At 47.3% G+C, this 23,318-nt stretch overlaps 1 protein-coding gene across 12 annotated transcripts in view; it reads right to left on the reverse strand.

Annotated features, from left to right (window-relative positions):
- The window catches only part of Cldn14 (claudin 14), a 103,523-nt gene that overhangs the window by 41,731 nt on the left and 38,474 nt on the right, over positions 1 to 23,318 (reverse strand). For 3 of the 12 annotated variants that reach the window (XM_052741248.1, XM_052741242.1, XM_052741240.1), the window contains one exon: positions 14,791 to 14,901. The exons of the other annotated variants lie outside the window; for them this stretch is intronic. The gene's annotated coding sequence lies outside the window, so the exon portion shown is untranslated. The remainder of the gene's footprint in view (positions 1 to 14,790; positions 14,902 to 23,318) is intronic. 12 annotated transcript variants of the gene reach the window in all.

A 23,318-nucleotide genomic window follows, 5' to 3' on the forward strand; every position in this document is an offset into this window, starting at 1 on the left:
GTTTGATTCAGTTCAGCGAGGACTTCCATCCATTGCTGACTTTGCATCTGGATGCACATAGAGCTCATGGGGGATGTGTCAGAGGGGCACTCATTCTGATTGGCCATGCCCTAAGAGTGACTTCTAATTTTTTTTTTTTTTGAGACAGGATCTCACTAGCCCAGGCTGGCCTAGAACTTAGGATCCTGTCTCAACGTCCTGAGTGTACAGGCATGCAATACTGTGCCTGGCAGTTTTTAACTTTTTTTTTAAATTAACGTGTTTTGATTATACATAACAATGGGTTTCATGATGGTATCTTTGTGTGTGTGTATAATATATTTTGATCATATTCTCCCCGTAACCCTCTACTGTCCTCCACCCACTCCAGCTGAAACTGTTCTCTCCTGAACCATTTCCCTCCTGCTTTCTTGTCTCTTCTGTCTGTGTGTGACCTAATGAATTTAATGAGGGTCATTCACTTGGTCATGAACGGTTATTTACTGGAGCGTGGATACCCCAGTGAGCTCACCCTCCTGACAGCCCAGCAGCGCAGCATGCAGCGTCACAGCTGCCCAGGGCTGCGGGTAAAGAAGATGTCTCCTTTTCCCAAGCAGTTCTTAACAGCCAGTGGCTCCTAAGGGAGGGGCGGAGTTTCATGAGACCCACTCCCACTCTCAGTGGAGTGTTGAGGGGTCCTCTGTCATGAAGTTAACCACAGCTGCTGAAAGCCTAAAGCGCAATGGCCATATCATGCCTATTTGACAACCTTCCACAGCATTCCGTCCCTTCCTGCAGTTCTTACATTCTTTCCACACTCTTTCTGTGATAGTCCTTGATCCTGGGCTGGGGGCGGGGAAATATAGATATCCTCGTTAGGACGGAGCTTTCAACAGTCACTTAGTCTCAGCATTTAGAGAGTGTTTGCAGCAACCACCTCCCACAGCAAAAATAAGCTTCTCTGACAAAGACTGAGAACGGTACTGATCTTTAGGCAGAAACATAAACGTCTACAAGGCAGTTTGACAGACGCATGTCCATCCATTTAACAGGAACAGCAGTAGCAGTAGGGCCCATGACCTCCGCAGACATGGGCTTTTCACCAGGCTGACAGGACGAGGTGTACATTCTCCTGTGGAGCAGGCCTTGAGTCTGACTGGAGAGCAGTTGGTTGCCCCCAACAGCCATGCCACGATTGCCCCAGTGAGCTCATCCTCCTGACAGCCCAGCAGCGCAGCATGCAGCGTCACAGCTGGCCAGGGCTGCGGGGAATGTTTTCTCTCCCTAGCAGCCCGTGTAGCAGCACTTCCCGGCTCTCTGAGAATTAGCCAGCATGGGAAAGACAGCTTTTTTACATGCCAAATGGTTAGAAAAACTCCAAAGAGATAGATGTGACTGTGATCTTGATTTTGAACTTGATTGGATTGAAGGACACTGTTCTGTACAGCCCAGAGAATGATCTTTGATGGCTGCATGTTTTTGTTTTTTGATGGATGAGTTCATTAAGCGCGTAGCAAGCAAAAGTAAAAGAGAAAAGAGCAAGCAGCAGATAGACAGCAAAGCTTGTGGAATCAGGCGCTCACCACAACCAGCGAGAGCTACTGGAATAGCCTGATGGAAAAACAAGCAAAAGAAAAAGAAGGAGCCAGACGATGTCCTTGAATCAGCTGCTCCCAGTGCCCACAGAAACCAGACAGGGGAGCTGAGGAGAGCCAAGTGATGGAGGGCTGGAGGGCTGGCCCTGCTGGAGTCCCAGGCAGATGGTCCTCCCTGTCCTCTCTGTGGATGACCCTCTAGCTTCCATTTCCCACCACAGGCATTTTTATACCATGGAATAAATAATAGTAATGTCTGTGGAGACGGTTGACTGTCTATTCTCAAAGACTTTTTCTTTTTTCAGCAGAGTGAACAAAGATTGATGGCTGAAAAGTGAGAAAAAGGGGCACGATGCTCTTTCATTTCTTCGCTTTTTTTTTTTTGTTGTTGTTGTTTTGTTTTGTTTTTTCGGGACAGGGTTTCTCTGTGTAGCTTTGCGCCTTTCCTGGAACTCACTTTGTAGACCAGACTGGCCTTGAACTCACAGAGATCCTCCTGCCTCTGCCTCCCGAGTGCTGGGATTAAAGGCGTGCGCCACCACCGCCTGGCTCTTCGCTTGTTTTTAATGTCTTAGTTTTGGTTTTGTCTTTTTGAAACAGGGACTCTTTACACAGCCCTGACTATACTGGAACTCACTGTATAGACCAGGTTGTCCTTGATCTCAGAGATCCACCTACCTTTGCCTCTGAGCGCTGGAATTAAAGGAGTGAGCCATCATGCTGGTTTTTTAAATCTCAATTACTTTATCTGCTTCCTGTTTTCCTCTCTCCCTATTACAAAGTGAGGTAGCCTGACCCAGGATGGGGGCTCTGGAGGAGGTGAGGGAAAGCCTCCTCATTCTCAGAAGCCACTTTCAACAAGCTTAAAAAGCATGTGACCACCAGGCTGTGGTGGCCCATGCCTTTAATCCCAGCACTCAGGAGGCAGACCCTGAACTGATCTACAGAGTGAGTTCCAGGCCAGCCAGGGCTACACAGAGAAACCCTGTCTCAAAAAATCAAGAACCAAAAAAAAAAAAAAAAAAAAAGCATGTGACAATTCACCATTGTCATATGGACTACAGATACCCAGGAGATAAATTGGTAAATTTACCTCTGGGTGTGCCTATGAAGGCATTTCCAGTGCCAGTTAGCTCATGAGGGTCTGGTTGACCTAATGAATGGCTAATCTGTTGATGAAGTCAAAATTTGAATTATTATTGTGAGGTGGGAGACTTGTGGAAGGTGGAGCCTTGTGGGAGGGAGGGAGTCATAGGGAGGTGTTATTATCTCGAGGGCTACACCTTGATCTGAGCCCAGGTCCTTCAGCCAGAACACCCCTCCTGCCCCTTGTATTTCTTCTTTGTTTTTGTTTGGTTTTTAGAAACAGAATCTCACTGGGCAGCCTTGGCTGGCATGGAACTCACTATGTAGACCACGCAGGCCTCAAACTCATAAGAGTTCCATCTGCCTCTGCTTCTTAAGTGCCGGGATTAAAGGTGTGCGCCACCCGCCAGGCTCCTGTGTTACTTCCTAATCATGAAGGTATCCACATAGTTTCATTATCACAAACACAGCAACCTTGTGAAATGAGGAAATCCCCCATTATGGGCATTCTTGTTTTCTCATGTCCTTTTTATTATGACAGGACCTTCTGGTCCGTTCAAGCCCTCTTTCTCGCCACCAGGAGAGGGGAGCTGCCGTTGGCTGGAGCAGTTCCCCAGCACTCAGCTCAGCACTCATGTGTGTTCACCATCCACTGTGTGCAGAATCCTTGGATAACACAGAATTCCATGGCAAGAACCACGGGCCCTAGAAACATTGTAACCGATGACGATGTACAGTTTAAAATGTACTGTCTGAAAAATGAGTCTGAAAAAAACCCATGACCAAGATGTGGGTAGAGCCATGCTCCCTCTGAAGTCTTAGGAGGGGAGGGTCCTTTCTCACCTCTGTCTAGTTTTGGCAGCTGCCTGCAGCCCTTGGCATTCTTTGGACAGCAGCTGCATCGTCCAGCCTCTGGCTGCTTATTCATTAGGACTCTGCTCCAGAGTTATCTCAGGGTGATGGGGTCCATGGTCCCCCCGCCATAACCTTCTCTTTTCTAGCTTCCTGGCATCTACCCACACTCACTCCCACATAACACACATATATAACAGTTAGAATCTAGGATCCATATAAGAGAGAACACATACAGTGTTTGTTTTTCTGAGTCTGAGCTAGCTCATTTAATACATTTCCAATCCCATCCATTTTCCTGTAAATTTTGTAATGACATTTCCCTTTTCAGCTTAATTAAATCCCACCGTGTACCACATTTTATTATCTAGTCATCTGTGGAAGGATATCTAGATCAATTCCATATCCTCCCTATTGTGAAGAGAACATTGGAAAACACTGATATATCATTGTTGTGGTTTGAGAGAAAATGGCCTTCAAAGGGAGTGGCACTATTAGGAGGTGTGACTTTGTTGAAGGAAGTGTCTCACTGTGGAGGCGGCTTTGAGGTCTTATATATTCTTAAGCCACGCCCAGTGAGACAGTTCACTTCCTGTCTGCCTGCATGATGTCGAATTCTCAGCTACTTCTCCAGCACCATGCCTGCCTGCATGCCGCCACACACCCAGCCACCATGCTCCCCTCCATGATGATAATGAATTGAACCTCTGAAACTGTAAACCACCACCCCAGTTAAATGTTTTCCTTTATAAGAGTTGCCACGGTCATGGTGTCTCTTCACAGCAATAGAAACCCTAACTAATCACCATGTGGTAGGATTCATGGTCTTCTTTTCCCCCATAATATTTTTATTGATGCTATGAATTTCACATCATGTACCCAAATCCCACTCATTTCCCAGTCCATCCATATCTACCCTCCACCCTTGTAGCCTCCCCCCAAAGAAAATAGACACTAAAAATAAAGAAAGTCTTGCCGTGGCAGCTATGGTGTCACGGTGTGTCACACAGTGTACCCTTTTGTCCAATCAGCTCTACTTGCAAATGTTCATTGCAATGAGTCATTGGTCGGGTTTGAGGCCTCGGGCTTCTGCTACACCACTGATACTGGGCCCTCACTGAGACTCCTCTTGGCTGTCCTGCTGTTGCCCCGAGTCATGGGGATTCTGCAGTTTTGGGCTCTGCAGGACTGGCCCTTTCACATGCCCTAGCAGCCCATAGATGGGGTAGGTATTGGGGTGAGGCAGGTCAAAGCCCTGGATCTGGGCCTGGCTGGTAGCTGAGTTGGTCAGTCTTCCAGCTCTCCCATGCCCACACCACCTGCCTAGGTAAGGGTAGGGCCAGCTTTCCAGCACTGCCCAGGTGAAGGATGGGTCCAGCTTTCCTGCATCCATGTCATAGGGACCAGTTCTCCCACACTCACACCACCAGGGGCCCAGGTGAGTGGTAGGACCAGCTCTCCCACACCGCTCCAGAGAGGGCCAGGGCCAGCTCTTTCAAGTGCTGCATCCAGTGAGGGGTGAGGCCAGCTCTCTGCATTCATGTCACCACTGGCACCACTGTGTAGTAGCCAGTGAGGGATGGTCCAGATCAGCATGGTACTTAGACATCAACACGGCTTCAGAGGGCAGCCCAGACCAGATGTGCACATGGTCTTTGGTGGTGACACAGGCCATAGACATCAACACAGACCCCCGCTGCAGAAGGGCCACGGACCCAGACGTGGCCCTTGGTAGCAGCATAGGTCCAGATACCGCCGTGGCCTCAGGTGGCAGTGCAGGCCTCTCCCATCAGGCTTTCCTCATCTTCTTGTCTCCAGTTCCGCCTCTCTTCATGGTGCACAATCTGCTCAGCTTCTCTTCCTCTCCCGTCTCTCCACCACATACTTGCTCATCGTAGTGGCACCCACCCCAGCTGGACCTCTGCAGCCTCTAGGACTTACGATCTTAACACAACATAATCTGCCGAGAAGATACTCCAGGTTGAAGTCCCATGGACAAGAATGGGAGGTAAGCCTTGCAGGTCCCTGTGTGGGCGTACAACTCAGCTTCCATTGGATGGAGACTCCAGACTTCTACACAATCCACCAGGAACTGCAACAGATCCAAGTAAAGGAGGCTCTTTCTCAGGCTGGTCCAGCCCCAGTGAACATGCGCTCACGGGTACCCAAAGAGGCCCCTCTGAGGGCCTGACAGGAACCAACCCTTCATCTTGGCAGCTCTCTGTCACTGGTCTAGGTGAGCTGTGGAGGCACCCTTTCCTCTCAGCTTCCATGGATGTGGGCTCCCCGAAGTCAGAGCCCTTCTCATGGGGCATGCTCCAGCCTCAACATTTGGCTTTAGGGTGTGAGCTGTGCGGAGCACACAGCCCAGCGGTAGTGGCTTCTGGGAAATCCAGACTTTCTCAAAAAAGCTGTCACTCCAAAAAGGAAGAAAAGGTACTTGGTATTAAAGATCACAAAATCTGGCTATGGCCACAGGCCTTTCTAAAATTGGAGGCTTCTTGGTAGAGATCAGCTTTGTTTCTTAAACCAGTGGGCAGTTCCCCATGGGGTAGTCAAGCAGTTGTCCTGGGAGGGGGCCAGGAGGAGTGGGGATTTGATAAAGGCTGTCTGTCCCCCTTTCCTGGGCTCACATGTGCAGGGGAGTTAAGTAGCCCATCAAATATCCATCCATTCAGGCCCGCAATACACATACCATCCCGTAACTGGAGCCACACAGACTTCTGCTGAACATTCCCATGGCAGAAACACAGATTTTTCACCACATTCCAAGAAAATCTTAAAGTCCTGTAGACAGATTGGATTTTCCCCCCAAGGAAATGATATTCCACACACCAGAGGTCCATCTGTGTGGGCAGATGTCTCAGGAGCCATGAGAGAGGCCCAGGCTGGTGGGTCACTATGTGTGTGGAGACCTGGAGCAAGGGGGTCCGCAAAGGGTGCTCTTATCCCAGTTCCTAGTTTTCTGACTCAAAGAGTAACACCCAAGGAAAATGGCAACATTGTGATTTCCTACACAGAAATCATGGGACAGAGAGGTGTTCTGTAGAAGGCCAGAAGACTGATAGGATACTCTCAGGGTTTAGAAATTTTAACACTTGATTTTAGCCGAAAGGCTGAGAATTGATGGCTTTAGCTGTACCACACCACCAGACAACCCCACTGAGTTATCTGAAGCAGCTTAGTTATGTCTGACCTCATTCGTTTACCTTTTTGTTGTTGTTTTATTTTGAAGACAGAGTCTCATACAGTCCAGGCTGGTCTTGAACTTGCTTTGCAGCCAATGCTGGCCTTGAACTCCTCATCTCTTACCTCCAAGTCCCAAGTGCTAGGATTACAAGCATGTGCCACCACATGCCTGGTGTTATGTTATATGGGCTTGAACCCAGGGCTTCTCTAATGCTAGGCAAGCACTACCCACCAAACCATGTCCCCTTCCCAAAGTTTAAACATTGAAGCCTGCATCCCTGCACAGAACTGTCGTGGAATATTATTTTAAGATGTGTTACATTTGTTTCTGCTGTGGAACATTTGTTTAATGATGCAAAGATGTGCTGCATTCTTTTGTGTTGCATTTGTGTAACTCTGTGAAGCTGTGTTACTTTGTCTGTCTAAAACACCTGATGGTTTAATAAAGAGCTGAACGGCTAATGGCAAGGCAGGAGAAAGGACAGGTGGGGCTGGAAGGCAGAGAGAATAAATAGGAGGAGAAATCTGGGAGAGAAGGAAAGATCTGGGAGCGAGAGAAGGAGGAGGACCCCAGGGGCCAGTCACCCAGCTACACAGCAAGCCATGGATCAAGAAGTCAAGAAAGATATATAGAAACAGAAAGATAAAAGCCCAGAGGCAAAAAGCAGACAGGATAATTTACGAAAAGCAGGCTAGAAACAAGCCAAGCCAAGGCTGGGCATTTATAAGAAAGAATAAGCCTCCCTGCATTTATCTGGAAGCTGAGCAGCAGACCCCCCCCCAAAAAAAGAGTCAAAGAGCAAAAAACAACATAGAACTCTTGGAACTTCTCACTGCAGATTAAACAGGTTTCCAAGCTGGGATAAGAGTAGCTTCCTTCACCCCACTGTTACGATAAAAACCTCTCTCTCCACGTCCAATATTATCAGGGCCGTCACTCTCCATGTACAACTAGGCTGACCTTTCCTTCCTGGGACCTACATTCTACTTCATGTGATAATACATGTTTACACCCTGGAAGACTTGACGTCTGTCTCAAAATAAAATAGATGTGGATCAAGGGCTTGAAGAGATGGCTCAGGCGTGTGGAGCACTTGCTCTTCTGGAGACCTGGCATCCATGTTGGAGGCTTACAGTTGTCTATAACTCTAGTTCCAAGGGACCTGACACCTCTTCTCACCTCCCTGGACACCAGGTGTGCACATGCTGCACATACACAAACATAAAAATTAAAAATCTCAACGAAATCTAACAATACAGACCGCAAGAGAGGATAACTGTCAAGCAAATTGTGTTTCTTGCCTAGATGCTAATTTTTTCTCATCCTCACTGTCTTTGGGAGACAGTGAGGGGTCCCCAGGATGGGCTGAGGGCTTGCAAACATACTCAGCAAAGCCTGCCTGGGCACCAGCACAGCCAAGTTCCTGCACTCCCATGCTCCCGTCTCAAGACCCTGTGATATATGGTGCCTTCCAGAGATCAGGATGCAGATGCGCGGGGGAGAGTAACCGGAGAGCCGTGCAAGAAGATATGTCTGTCTGCCCCTGGAGTTCAACACATAAATTAAAAACCACAAATTCAAATATGAAGGAAATATTGACATTTCTCTTCCCTCCTAACTTTGGCTTTTTCCGTGCAGGGTTTCCCCCCTCAGAACGACTTTCTCTTGCCCCATCCTAGTCACCCATCTGGTGTCTAGCAACCAGCATACTAGCATGCCTGTCTTATAGACATGTCAGGAGCAGTGAGAACCCTTGTCTCCAAATGTGAGCATTCACTGCCGTCCTGGGCTTTTCTGGGATCAGAGGGACTTGGCAAGGGAAAAGAGAGCCAGTACCCAGAGGGGCTCGAGACACTGCAGAGGCCAAAGCCGGGCAGCCAGCTACCCGCATCAATGGTCTCTCTTCTGCTTAGCTCTGTCCTACATCCCTAGATGTCCTGATACCTCTGCCCCTGACTCGCAGTTCCAGGGAGCAGGGAAAGGGGCCAGACTGCAGCTGGAAATCCCACAGGCTTAGAGCTACAGACCTGTCACCATCTTGGGTGTTTTCATATGGTTTTGCCAATAGCAAGTGGACAGCTTCAAATAATACATTGTCTCTAGCACATCTGTTCTAGGCTTTAAAAAGCCCTGATTCATTCTTCTAGAAATTCACATCTGAGCACAGAAAAAAAAAATGAAGCGCATGTGTGTGTGTGTATGTGTGTGTGTGTGTGTGTGTGTGTGTGACAGAGAGAGAGAGAGAGAGAGAGAGAGAGAGAGAGAGAGAGAGAGAGAGAGAGAGAGAATTCTTGAGGTACATTGTTTTGGTGAGGGTCTGGGGAAATGGCTCAGCAGTCAAGAGCACTGGCTGCTCCTCCAGAGGACGAGAGTTCTATTCCCAGCACCCACATGGCAGCTCACAACTGCCTGTAACTCCAGCCTCAGGAGATCTCTGGCCTCTGTGGGCACCAGACATGCACATGGTGTACAGACATACATGCAGGCAGAGCACCCATACATATAATAATAAATACATGAAAATTTAAAAATAGTTTAAAAATTGTTTTGGTGCCTTGTGCTCACTCAAGCCTTTGTAAACAAGGGTTGCTTGTTTACAAATCTGTGAGTGTAAACCTTATTATGAAAGTACTCTAGAAAGTACAAGGTGACTAACTGCCACCCCAAACAACCAGTGGGAAGGACATCCTTCTCTTGCCTGCCTGGCCCTAATGATCTGTGGTCTGACCTCAGCGCAGTGAGAACACCACAATCAGTCTCCTGCCTTCTCCTGTCCTGAATTCCACTCCCACACGCAATACTGGGGTACAGGCCACCTCAACACTGAGCAGAACCCAATTGCCCTCTCCCAGAGTAAACACTCTCTCCCAGCTCCCAGCCCTTCGACCGTACAAGCTCCTGGCTGCGCTTGCTCCCAGTTCTAACCTGCAAGAGGAGAGTCAGCTTTGGTGTAAACGAGGCTCCCCACTTCAAGCCTGGCAGACGGGGCCTCTTCTGCACAGAGCCTGAGAGAGCTCAGACATTAGGGCGATGGGTGGGATGGCCAACACCTGATAGGCAGGGTCACATGACCAGGACCTGCTGGACCTGCGCCCATTAGGGCGAACACTGCCATCAGTATGTGGCATACAGCAGGACTGGCAGAAGACAGGACAAGGAGTGTAGAGAGGCCCTACCCGTATCCTCTGCACCAGTCATGACACACGGAGGGATGGGACTTGTGGACCGGAACACACCTTCATTAGGTAGCCCTGGCTTGTGTTGTGGATGCAAGGCATCCATGCAAGGAGCTCAATACTATGATTCACTTTCAGCTGCCTTTGGTTACCAGGGTCTGGCTACCTAGTTGGGCCTTAGGTTACCCAGAACGAGGTGCTCTGTGAACTACGCCAGTCATTGACCTCCAGATAATGAACACCAAGGCTGGCCTACCTGGGCACAGTAGGCTGAGCCTTCCAGGTACCAGGCAGTACTGGCTCCTCATTTGGGGTCTCATCCTGCGATGAGACAGAAGGTTAAAACAAAGCTCTGAGGTCAGGGATGTGCAGCCATGCTGACAGTCAGAATGGGGGTGTCAGCCACTGAGGTTCTGGGGGAGTCCGGGGCAGGAGAGGCCAGCCTCTTCCTGGAGAAGATGAATATCAAGCCTTGAGTTGATTTTTTCTGAGACAGGATGACTTAGCTTCGTTTTTGTTGCTGTGATAGGATCCGCTGACAAAAACGACTTAGCGGAGAAAGGGCTTATTCTGCCTTAGAATTCTAGGTTACGGTCCGTGTGAAGGTAGTCACAGCTTGCAGGAACCCCACCCAGCCAGTCACAGCACATTCTCACCAGGAGCAGAGGGCCGTGCCTTCTGCGACACTGCTCTCTCTGCTCTTAGACCAGGGTGCCGCCCTCTTTAGAGCCGGGTCTTCACAGACCAGTTAGGGAAATGGAGACGGTCCTCCATATCCATGCTCACCTGGTGCAGATAATCCTCCATGGGCACTCTTGGGTTACAGGTTGTGTCAAAACAAAACCAACCACAGCACAGGCTCTTTACTACGTGGCCCAGGTGGACTTGGAACTTGCCATCCTCCTGTCTCAGCTCCCTGAGTGCTGGGATTACAGACGTATCACACCCGATGTCCAGGAGGACAGGATGAAGAGGGTTTCGGGTCAGGAAAGGGAAGGCTGGGGAGACGAGTTAGAAAACAGGGAGGAAATCTGATGGTGATGGCGGAGCTGGTGACAGTGGGACGCAGGCTGGGGAGGCGAGAGGGGCCAGATGGGACTTTCTGGAAACTTGGCAGAGGCTTCAAATGATGGCTTCCAGAGCTGGCAAACCACAGGTTGGGGAGGGCAGGGTGTGCGACCACAGGTGGGGCGCATGTGTGGGGCGCCTGCGGCAGATGCCCTCCGAGTGAGGAGAGAGCCCAGCAGTGTCTGCCTTCACCAGCCATACCGCTGTCCTCCACACTGAGGGCCATCGGAAACAGTAGCAGGGAATGGCTGGGGACCCTGACCCCTCAAATCTGCTGCAGGCTCACTCTGGCATCTTTTTTGTTTGTTGTTTGTTTTTGAGACAGAGTCTTCCTGTAACCCAGGCTTGCCTCAGACTTACTAGGTAGCTGAGGACAACCTTGGAGGTGCTAGGATTACAGATGTGCGTTGCTGCACTCAGGCTGGGATTACAGATGTGCACTTCTGCACCGAGGCTGGGATTACAGATGTGCGTTGCTGCACTCGGGCTGGGATTACAGATGTGCACTGCTGCACTCGGGCTGGAACTACAGATGTTCACTTCTGCACTCAGGCTTGGATTACAGATGTGCACTGCTGTGCTGGGACTGGGATTACAGATGTGCATTGCTGCACTCGGTCTGGGATTACAGATGTGCATTGCTGCACTCGGTCTGGGACTACAGATGTGCACTGCTGCACTCGGGCTGGGACTACAGATGTACACTGCTGCACTCGGGCTGGGACTACAGATGTGCACCGCTGCACTCGGGCTGGGACTACAGATGTGCACCGCTGCACTTGGGCTGGGACTACAGATGTGCACTGCTGCACTCAGGCTGGGATTACAGATGTGCGTTGCTGCACTCAGGCTGGGATTACAGATGTGCACTGCTGTGCTGGGACTGGGACTACAGATGTGCACCACTACACCTGGTTTATGTTGTACTGAGGATGGAACTCAAGGCTCTGTGCATGTTAGGTGAACACTCTGCCAGCTGAGCTACACTCTAGCCTGGGCCCTGGAATCTTTGAGGCATAGCCTGCCCCTACCCCGCCCATTGTAATTCACATTGTGAGTCCCCAAAGCATCACCCTTGGACTTCAGGGATGCACCACCAGGAAAGAAGAAAGTGGTGTGTTCATTTCGGCCTGCCCAGCCCCTCCTTTCTGTCTGTTCCCATCTCAGAGCTGACCCTCACTCAGATGCCCCCAATCTTTGTGGTCTGTATTCCTGCCCAGAATTGTTGGAAGGACTCAAGAAGGATGTCATCTAACCCAGAGGGTGACAGAAATACTTTCAACCTCATTGGATCTCTGGTCACTGTTATGGCATAAAAATGCACGGCTGTGTCCCAGCAAAACTTTAACTACAAAACAAGCAGTGGGCAGATATGGCAGACTGTCACTGATCCGGTGTTGGGCACTCCCACTTTACAGATAAGACAGAAACCCAGAGAGGTGGACAGTTTGGATCAACACTGCTTGGTGAATAGAACCAGGCCAGAACCCAGGAGATCCACCTCTCAATCATAAGGACTCTCTCTCTCTGCTGGTGTGTGTGAGTGTGTGTGTGTGTGTGTGTGTGTGTGTGTGTGTGTGTGTGTGTGTGTGTGTGTGTGTGTGTGTTCAGGTACATGCACACGTACACGAGTGTTCAGCTAGAGGCCAGAGGTTGATGTTAAGACATCCATCAACTGGTGGTTGATCTAGTCACACAGGCTTCATTGTTCAAAGGTTATACTCACGTAAGTTCTGATTACAGCTCAGGGTTTAGCTGTCTACACACGCTCAGTCTGGAGCATAATTAAGTGCATCTTAATGATGCTCAAAACTGATGGATGTAGAAATAGGGTGTATTTCAATCACCCAACATGAAGATATCCTTACCAAAGAGGAATATGACTGTCTAGAGTTAATGATGTCTCTTAGGCTAAGGAACTAGCTCAGATCAGAGGTTAAGAACACTGGCTGCTCAGTCATGAGGATCAGAGTTCAAATCCTAGCACCCCTGTTGGACACCTGTAACCCCAGATCTAAGCACTCTTTTGGACTCTGTGGTGCCACACACACATGTGTACACATGCACTCATAGATGCTTGCACACATACACAATAAAATAAATGATGTCTTTTTTTAAAAAGGAGAAAAATGGTATCTTTTCAATAATTTTAGCTGGAAAATTAAAAGTATCCACCTGGAATAAAAGCCAAAACTTCCATCTACATCTAATAGAGTATGAACTGTCAAATCAGTATGTACTTTCAACGTAGTAACCAATTCACATTCCTCAAACAGGCATTTCCGATCTCCATAGTTCTCTGTTGCTTTGATTATTATTGTGTGTACGTGTTCATGCCCATATTCCAGAGGCCAGAGGGTTATAATTGTATCTCCTGCGCACATGTGTACATGTTCATGCCTGTGTGCCAGAGGCCAGAGGGTGACCCTGGATGTCTTCTTCAGTCACTCCCCCTCTTACTTTTTTGAGACAGGATCTCACAATGTACCTGGAGCTTGCTGATTTTGCGGGGACAAGGAACTGCAGGGATCTAGCACACCCCACACTCAGGGCTGGTATCATGGACACGTTCTGTACCACGGTGCTGGGTGTTTACATAGGTGCTAAGGACTGAGCTCAGTCCTCATGTTCATGCGGCAGGAACCTTCCTGGCTGAGCCGTCTCCCCGGCCCCTTTTTATTTTCTTTCTCACGTAGCTCCCCCCTCCAGGCAAAGCTGTGCCCTAGAAAAGTCTGTGGAACTTATTAACCCGTAAGACCTCTGAGTCCGGCAGGACTGTGAGATGTTTGTGTCTGCACGGAGGTAGAGAAAAATAAAAACAGACGAAGGACTTATTAATAAAAACAGACAAAGGACTTATTAATAAAAGCAGATGAAGGACTTAATTAATAAAAACAGGTGAAGGACTTAATTATTACTATTTTTAAAAGCATGCTCATTTAAATAAACTTTAAGCCCCAAAAGGCAACTACTAACACTTGATATTCATGAGGTTGGCTCAATCATACGCAAGAAAAAATTCCTTTCTGTTGTAATGTAATTAATCTTTTCCATAGGCTCCATCAAGCTAAATAGCAGGGCCTACCTCACTCCGGAAGTGGCCACTCTTCCAGGGTTGATAAGGAATTCATCATCATGGACCTGCCACAGCTGTGAACATAAGGACCAAGAAGCTGACCTCTGGAGACTAGGGTATCCATGGGCAAGACTCTGGTCTGCTCCAAGGACCCCAGGAACACTGAGTTCCCCCGAAGTTTCGGTTGACTAAGAGTCTCATACCACTGTTGTTTTCACCTACAGGCGCCACGTTTCCTATATAAGTCACAAACGCCTCAACAGGGCGAACCAGAGGCTCCGTGGTAAATAGATAACATACAAGTGGTCCAGCGCTGTGAAGCTTGGCTGTCCTTCTTGGGTGTGATAATTTCCTACACACCAACATCCTGTCAGCACGTCAGACTTAAAATATTACACGTGGAGCAGTGAAAAATTGCCAACATCTCACCACCATCTTTTGATTAATGAGTCATTCCGCGGAGATTGGTTGGTTTGTTTGATTCCGTTACCTAGAATGACTGATGGCTGTTCTAAAAAATACTTAGCTGCAGCTTTGCTCTATGTGAGATAATTTTCATATGCCTTGTGCAGCCACATCCAGAATAATTGGACTTTATTGCCTGCCTTCCATGCATGAACCCAAGTTCCCTGGAGAAAGCCAAACAGCTTGAGATCTGCTGCCTTAGTCTTTCCACACTACGATCAGCTGCCACAGTCACAGGAAAGCTCCTACCAGATGGCCAGGCCGCCTTGTAGTGACATTTCCCATTTCCCGTCCATTACTCACCAATGGAAAATAATGTGACGTGAATTCCCCATTTTGAATAATATGTGGTTCTATTCTTGCGGTTCCTGCACTACAGATAAGTGAATTATCATGCAGTCATTTCTTGACTCTCTGGGGAGAAAACAGAGAGGCAGCAGGTCACTGTGTTTGGCTGGAAAGGGGGAATCGTCACTGTTAAGGCATTCGCCATGACATTTACATTTAATTTCCTAGTTTCTTTTTTTTTTTCCTTATTACTTATTCTTCCATCACTCAGGAAAAATAAATTTGGTTGCTTAAGACATTTGAGCTCTGGTTTTAAGAATGATTGTCTTTGGACACTGAAGTCATGATTATGTCACCTGGAAGTTTCTTTTCCTCTTGTTCTGATGCAGAAATGAGGTGGTGAACATTAGTTTTGTTTTGTCTTTAAAGGTCCAATTTTCTCTTCCACGTGGACTCAACTGTCTAGTTCTTTTAGAAGTCTTTACTTTTTACTTTAGAATTTTTTAAACATAATTTTAAAAATGTGTCTTTTTGGGGTCTCCATGCATAGGTGCTGTGCCTGTGCAGAATAGAAGGGGCCACTGGAGCCCCTGGAGCTGGGGTCACAGGCAGCTGCAAGCCACCTGCGGGGGGTGGGTACCCGGGAGCCAAAGTCAGGTCCCTTTATAACAGCAGTGTGTGGCCTTCACTGTTGAGCCATCTCTCCAGTCCTAAGAAGCTCTGCTGTTGAAAGTCGTGGTTACGTGTTTGACACTGTGTTTTTCCATGTCCCTCTTGACCAGAGTCTTGGAGGTGACTGGTCTGGGTTATCCAATTGCTTTACTTATTGTTAGAGGCAAGTGATTAATAATGACATTATCAAGACCAACACTTGAAACTGCCACCCAGCCAGCCCTTTACCAGGTGCAGGGTGGCGTGTCAGAGTATGACACACTTCCCCCATCGGTCACTGCTAGTGTGTGGGGCCAGTGCTGTTCTGATCATCAGGCTCCATGTAACAGAACGAGGAGTCCACGCTCTACCGCCTAGCAGGGTTTGAATCCTCGCTATGATTCCAAGCTGTTAACTCTGTGCACTGGGGAAGCCGGGAGCTAGGAAAACCTTTCTGGAAAGTTCCGTTCCATTCCTTCTCTTCTCATACAAAAGGCAGCTCTGGTGCTTCACCAGACATGGGCGTGCAGGTCCCTGCTTGTTCTGTTCTCCCAGGAGGACAGCGCTAAGGAGCTGACTGAGGTCCCTCCCTCAGGCAGCCAGCCTAGAGGAACTGGGGTCTCTCAAGGGCTCCATCCACACAGCAGCACCTGCCCTTGATCTGGAGACAAGCAATTCACCCTAGGCCCCATTCTACATACTGATAAATTAACTTTTCAGTGAACGAATGCACATGTTTCGAGGTAGCAGAACATTCTAAAAGTTGTGGAAAGTTATCAAAGTGGACCAGAAAGTTCCAGAAATTGCTTCTAGAGAGTTCTAGAAATGGATTCTTTTCTCCACCATCTCAGACAGGATGAATTGCAACCTTGCATGGCCCTCTGTCCTTTACACAGGATGATAGACATCACCCCATGTGACCTGCCCCAGAGTGTACCCTGCTAGTAACTCAAGTCTTTTATACACTCGTTTGGATTCACCCAGACGACTGTTGTGACTACAAAGAAATGTTTCTTCCTCAGTAGAATCACAAATAATTTGAAGAGAAAGCCACAGACAAGACATATTAATCATGTTTGAAAGGAGCTATCTCTTTCTACAGAAAGTTTTCTGCATTTAAAATCCCCTTCCCTCATGGAAACTCTGTGACAGTGCTTCTGGACACACAGAAAGGTGTAGCTGGCCGAGTTTCTTCCCTCCAGTGACAAAGCCAAACCTTTACCTTGTGCCCTTTAGATGACAATGTTCCTCAGCCACCCGGGTCACATCTGAGACAAGAACCACTACAGAAAACCGTCTACATTATTTTCCTTTAACTCAGATTTGTATTTCCTAGTTAAAAAAATAGTATGGGGGGGCTAGAGAGGTGACTTAATGGCTAAGCTCTGTCCTGCTCTGAGGAGGACCTGATTTGTTTTCCAGCAAATACATAGCAGTTCATAATCATCTCTGAACTCCATCCAGCTCCAGGAGACCTGAGGCTCTCTTCAGGCCGAGAGGGTACCCACACATGACACGCATTCTCACACACACACACACACACACACACACACACACACGCACACACACACGCACACGCGCACACACACACACACACACACACACACACACGCTATAAAAAAGAAAATATTTTTTAAAATTACTGTTACCTTTCTCATTAAATAGGAGATGCAGACGTTTTGAATCATTGTTTCCCTATTTCTTGTATTTGTTAGTCTGCTCCAGTCCACAGCAGCCGCCGTATGAAATACATATCACAAAGGAAAGCATCAGGCACAGAGCAACCACCACTGCGTCATTTTAAGATGGTGCTAGTATTGCTGCATCCCTGCCCACAGCCTCTGACACCTGAGCAGGTGACTTCTGGCTGGTGGGTTTTGTGTGGACAATTAATGAGGCTGTTTTTTCCAGGATTTGTGTGTGTGTCCCTCTGCATTTTGGTTAAAGATTAAATATCCACATCAGGCTTTTAGCTCAAAGGCAGGTTTTGAAGGGGTGTGGAATATTTGCATTAATTTGAACAAAGCAAACCCAGTCGAGCTTGGTTTATTTTTAACAGGGGCAGAAGCACTGTGGGAAGCCGGTTCCACAGTTGCGTTTCAGGCAGGCAATGCTCCACAAATGAAGAAGCTGCCTTGAGTCTCCCTAACTAAAGGGGCATGTTGGGTTGAGGGAACTCTGATGAGCAACTTCTGCTGCACAGCCATGGCAGCCATCGGTTGACCCACCACAGCTCTGCCTTCCCTCTGTACATCCATCATGCAGCAGCGGTTTCCTTAGACACACTTCTGTGCACCTCCTTAGGGGCTCCTTGATGTTACTAAGCATCTACGGTGCACTGGACACAAGGATGCAGCGCAGAGTGGACCAGTGGATGTAAGTGCAGAATCGAGAAGAGTGGGGGAAGGTCACGTGACACTGGAAGAGCAACCGAGAGGAATCTAAGCATCACAAGAGGAGTAAGAGGCAGCGAAGGAAACGTCAGATCTGACGGAGGAGGTCGAGGGCAAAACAGTCTTGGGTGTGAGTGGGTGGAGAACAGGGGGACGTGCTGACATTTCAGATGTACCTGGGGAGGGATGGGCTGTCTGGCTGGGGGTGACAGCTCAATGACAGAATGGCACACGTAGATAAACTCACACAGGACGGCCTCCAAGACAGGCTGTCCAGGGCAAAACGAGTCCCAGAATAGACTTTGTTAAAGAGAAGTTTGTGAGAATAATTTGCCTTCAATGAACAAGACTGAAAAATTGGCAGGTACTTTAAGGAAGTATGAACGCACATCCACACATGACTGTGTGTCTGTGAATACTTTGCTTTGTGTTCTTAGTGGTGCTGGGCCTTTGAACTCAGGACTTATACATGCTAGGTAAGCGTTCTACCCTGAAGCCATATGTCTAGTTCTGTAAATTTACCTCTAAAGGCCTCTGTATATACACCTAGACCAACACTGTCCAAGGATAGGACAGTAGAGGATTAAGATTGAAGCCCAAAGATTTTCTGTAATGTTTACTTCATATATATACACATATATGTATATGTATATGTGCATAACTATATGTATGAATTTTTCAGAGCTGAGGATTGACCCAAGGGCCCCTTACATGTTAAGCCCATGCTTTACCACTGGATTACACACTCTCAGGTCCTGCAATGTTTATTTTTACAATCAATTTAAAATTAAGGAGCATCTATTCTGTGTTATCCAAACAATTAAAAATGTAATGTACTTTTCATTTTAACACATGGTGCTAAAGCATATTACATTCTGTCTGGGTGTGTCCGGAGCTGGCATTTCAAAGTCGGGGGTTTCTGAAGACGCAGAATGACTGGCCATAGGAGCTCGTGTCCAGTAGCTGAACATGACTTCTCATGGTCTTATGCTGGTAAACACAGAAATAAGTATATTCAACAGTTCATGAGACAGTCATGTGGCACTTTAGTCAACTGGAAAAATGTGATAGAACAACTCCCCCCACCATGGTTGCTGAACCCCAGTTACTCAGGAGGCTGAAGCAGAAGGACCCTGGGAGTCCAGGTGCTGGAGACTGGCCTGGGCAATGAGGTGAGACCACGCCCAAACCTCAGGCTCAACCCCACCCCCATCTCAAAAAGTAAAAAAAATTTGTCTCAGAATCCATCACCTCTGAAGAGGGTCTGCTCTGCTATAAACATCACTGGAGTGTGACATGCTGCAAAAAGCAGCCGGCTGGCAGTCAAAATATTTATCTTCTCCCCGAAAGCCCTCACATGACCTTGGCATTACTCAGTCTCCTGCATGAAGCCGCAGGAAATACTGTTACTTACTACATCACATGACCTTGGCATTAGTCAGTCTCCTGCATGAAGCCTCAGGAAATACTGTTACTACAGAGAGAGTAAACTGACATGTTAGGAGAGAACTCTAGATTTAAAAATATATATACTTCTTAGCAGTGCCTGGTAGCACAGGCTAAGAACACCAGTCGTCAGGGAGCCTGAGGCAGGAGGATGGCAAATTCAAGGCTAACCTGGGCTACAGAGTGAATTCAAGGCTAGTCAGGACTATCGTGTAAAACTCAAAATAAGAGGTAAAAATGGGGCTGGATACATATAGCTCACTGGTAAAGCACTTACCCAGCATGTGTGGAGCTATAGGTATAGTGTCCAGTTTCACACACACACACACACACTCACACATATACATTCTCACACACTCATACACACTCACATTTGCATACACACATGCACACGCACATGCACACTCACACACGCAGTCTTAGAAAAGGAAACCTGCAGAAACAACAGAAAGAAAGGCAGGGTTTCTTTAGAAAATATGATGAGAAAGGAAAATTTCCACTAAAGAAAACATTTAACTTATGATCGGAGATACATTTGTCTAGATATAAAAAATGTTTCCCCCCTTTAAATATCCACAGCTGGCGCTCCAGCCATATAAAGTTACTATGTTACCAAATGGCTTGCAAGATCTGTATGGAAGATTGACATCATGTATCTGCCTGCTGGAGTCACCACACCCTGATTGTGGTTTGTTTTACAAGCACCAAGAGTCTTGACACTTAACATCTATAGAGCTGCCTCTGTGATACGGAGGCGTGTAAATTCAGCATGCTCCGTGATTCCAGAGGGCAGCTAGCAGCGGGAAGGCAGCAGGCTCAGCTCAGGAGGGTAGGTGCATCCGGGTGCATCTTCCCTGGGGGAGTGTGGGGAGAGCAGCTGGGGTTAGGAGCCAGATGCACAGACCACAGAACAGTGGTGGCGTGGTGGGAGCTCAGGCCATACGCGGGGAAGGTGCTGTTTAAGCTGCACTTCTTGGCTGTGCCCTGTTCTTCCACTACTGCTGTGATAAAACACTGACCAGAAGCAACTCAGGAGAGTAAAGGGTTTATTTGGCTGACACTTCCGGGTCACTCTCCATCACTGGGGGAAGCCAGGGCAGGAACTCAAGCAAGAACTTGGAGCTGAGGCCATGGAGGATGCTGATTACTGGATCCCCCTCAGGTTCATGCTGAGCTAGCTTTCTTACACAGCCCAGGACTACCTGCCCAGGGAGTGGTGCCGCCCACAGTGGACTGGGCCCTCCTTCATAAATTAACAATCCCCAAAGATATACCCAGGCCAATCTGGTCTTGGCAATCTCTCAACTGAGACTCCCTTCTCAGGTGACTCTCGGCTGTGTCAGTAACTGTTAAAGCTAACCACAGCAGATACCAAGTGGGGAGACTTTCTGGGTGGTTCTCTCTGTAATCTTTTCACCCATCCCATCCCTGAGGCCCTCCGGAAGCCAGATACTCTCACACTTGGAGATGCTCCAGCTACTGTGTCTGCAGCTGCGGAAGAGACAGTTTGTGTGTCCGGAGTGGGAGGCAGAGTCTGAAAGGCGGCAGTGGCATGTGGGGCTTAGTGAAGAGCACTTGCCTACTGTGGGTGAGCCCCTCCATTTCCAGCCCAGAAAAACACTAAAATAAACAGAGTGGTTATGGGGACCGTGTTCCAACACAGGAAACACTGACAACAGCAAGCAGCCCTCAAAACCAGTGTTACTTCAGTAACTGTGCCACGAATTGCTAAATGGTCTTTTAATAAAAACAAAACAAAACAAAACAAAACCAAACCCAGGGCCAGAAATTGGGGTAGATGCTGAAAGATCAGAGAGACAAAGGAACAAGCCACAGCCTTACCAACTCCTCAGCCTGAAAAGCCTCTAGTTCCTGTCTCCTCACGCCTTATATAGCTTTCTCTGCCCAGACATTTCACTTCCTTCCTAGTGCTGGGATTAATGGCGTGTGTGCTTCCCAAATACTGGGATTAAAGGCGTGAGATCTCAAGTGCTGGGATTATAGGCATGTGACCCCCAAATACTAGGATTAAAGGTGTGTGCCACCACTGCCTGGCCTCTGTGTTTAATCTAGTGGCTTGTTCTGTCCTCTGATCTTCAGACAAATTTTATTAGGGTACACAATATATCACCACATTTTCTCTTTTTTTGTCTAAAATAATAAAAGAAGGTTATAATTAATATAAGAAAAACTATATACAATAAGTAAATTAAGTATATATAATATATACAGTCAGGAATTACATTAACAATGTCCAGTTCATTAATATTTCACAGATTATGGGAAAATACTCCATTATTTATTATAGTAAGTCTAAAATGTTGTACCTAACTCACCTTCTATCCTAATTTGCATTACCAACTGAAAACTATCTTTTGATGTCTTTCAAACTTATACACTTTACACTTCTGTAGTGAGTTTCTTTTCTGAATTTGTTAACAAGGAAAACTATAAGGATCTAGTCTTCAACTCCCCCAGAGACCACCCGAGAAGGAAGTAATATTAACTGAGTAAGCAGGAAGTGCAAACAAGCAACTTCCAAAAATTGTGAGAAATGACAGAAACAGCTGGCTGCCTGGACAGTCACCCAAGGTTCCTCTGCAATGTTGGAGCATCATCTTCGGCCTACAGGCCTAGCATATCTGACAGACTTTCCTGTGAAGCAGGATTTTCTAAAGAGCCTTCCTACCTTGTCTTGGCAAGGTTCGGTAGTCCTTTCTTTCGTGTCCTGCTTGTCCATTTTGGACAGTGTACTGTCAGCAGTCGAGGCAAGGGCGTTTTCTTGCCCAGTGGCTAACTTTTGCCACAAAGAAAGTAAACTCCATAAGGAGTTTCTTCAATGCTCATCATCTTCTCTGAAGTAGATTGGTACTGTCAGAAGCAGACATGTCTCATTGTCATAAAAAAAAGAATCTATGTTATTAAAACATCTTAAATGCCATATTCTGTAGATCTCTGAAGTGTTTGAAGGTGACCTGTTTATCTAAAATATCTCTGTTTGACCTTGAAAACATACCTAACCTGACTACGAGTTTGATTTTAATAGGTGACTAACTACTAACCTGCATTTCTTTATATCCTAATTAGTTGGTGATAATAACTTTCAAGGACTAGAAATTTGCATTACATTGTTCAATGAGCTGTATAGATACAATACGTTGAACAAGAGTAGAAATATACGTACAGTATTTTCTAACAAAATTAATCTCAAATTTGTATCAATGTATACAATTTGTATACAATATACAAAAATCCATCCAATGTAAAATATTTAAAAGTAGTAGTTGCTTTTTAAAAGTAGATTCAATAATCTACCTTTTTATCGTATCATATCCATATTCTCCCATTTTTCTTTTGAGAGTAGATTCAATAATCTACCCTTTTATCCTATCATTTCTCTATCTCAGTAACAGAGAAAAGCAGCTGCAGCTTCATTTACTGGAGCGCAGTGTGAATTCACGAAACACTTCCACTTCTGAGCGGCAGATGCGTCTCCGTTGGTGGAGTGCTCGCTTGCCGAGCACCCTTGAAGCTCTGAGGTCAATCCCCAGTGCCACATAAACTGGGCATGGTGGCATGAGTCTGTAACCTTAGCACTCAGTGGGTGGAGGCAGAAGGGTCAGAAGTTCAAGGTCACCCTCAGCTACAGAGTGAGTCGGAAGCCAGCCTGGACTACAGGAGACCGTCTCAAAACACAAAATCGAAAAACAAAACTTCCATTTGACAAATGACAATGAATAACTTTGAAGGCACTATCCTGCTTTCTAGGAATCCTGGGAGGGCGGGGCAGCATCTGGGCACACCATGCAGCACACAGGAAGACAGGGAGGGTGACAGACGCCAGCTCCCCTGTGAGAGCTGGAACAAGGCTGTGAACATCACAGCTCTGGCAGAAAGCATCCTGCTTTCTCCCGCTGCCGGCAACATCTTCAGCGTGGCAGAGGTGGGCAAACCCACCAATCTCTTCTGTCTCACAGTCCTTGTGCTCAGATGAAATGCCCTGGGGAGAAGCTAGCTGGCCACACCAGACTGCTACACCACTGTCGTGGCACA

The sequence above is a fragment of the Peromyscus californicus genome, unplaced genomic scaffold (assembly GCF_007827085.1).
Source record: "Peromyscus californicus insignis strain IS unplaced genomic scaffold, ASM782708v3 Scaffold_16__1_contigs__length_79575227, whole genome shotgun sequence".
NCBI classification, from domain to species: Eukaryota; Metazoa; Chordata; class Mammalia; order Rodentia; family Cricetidae; genus Peromyscus; species Peromyscus californicus.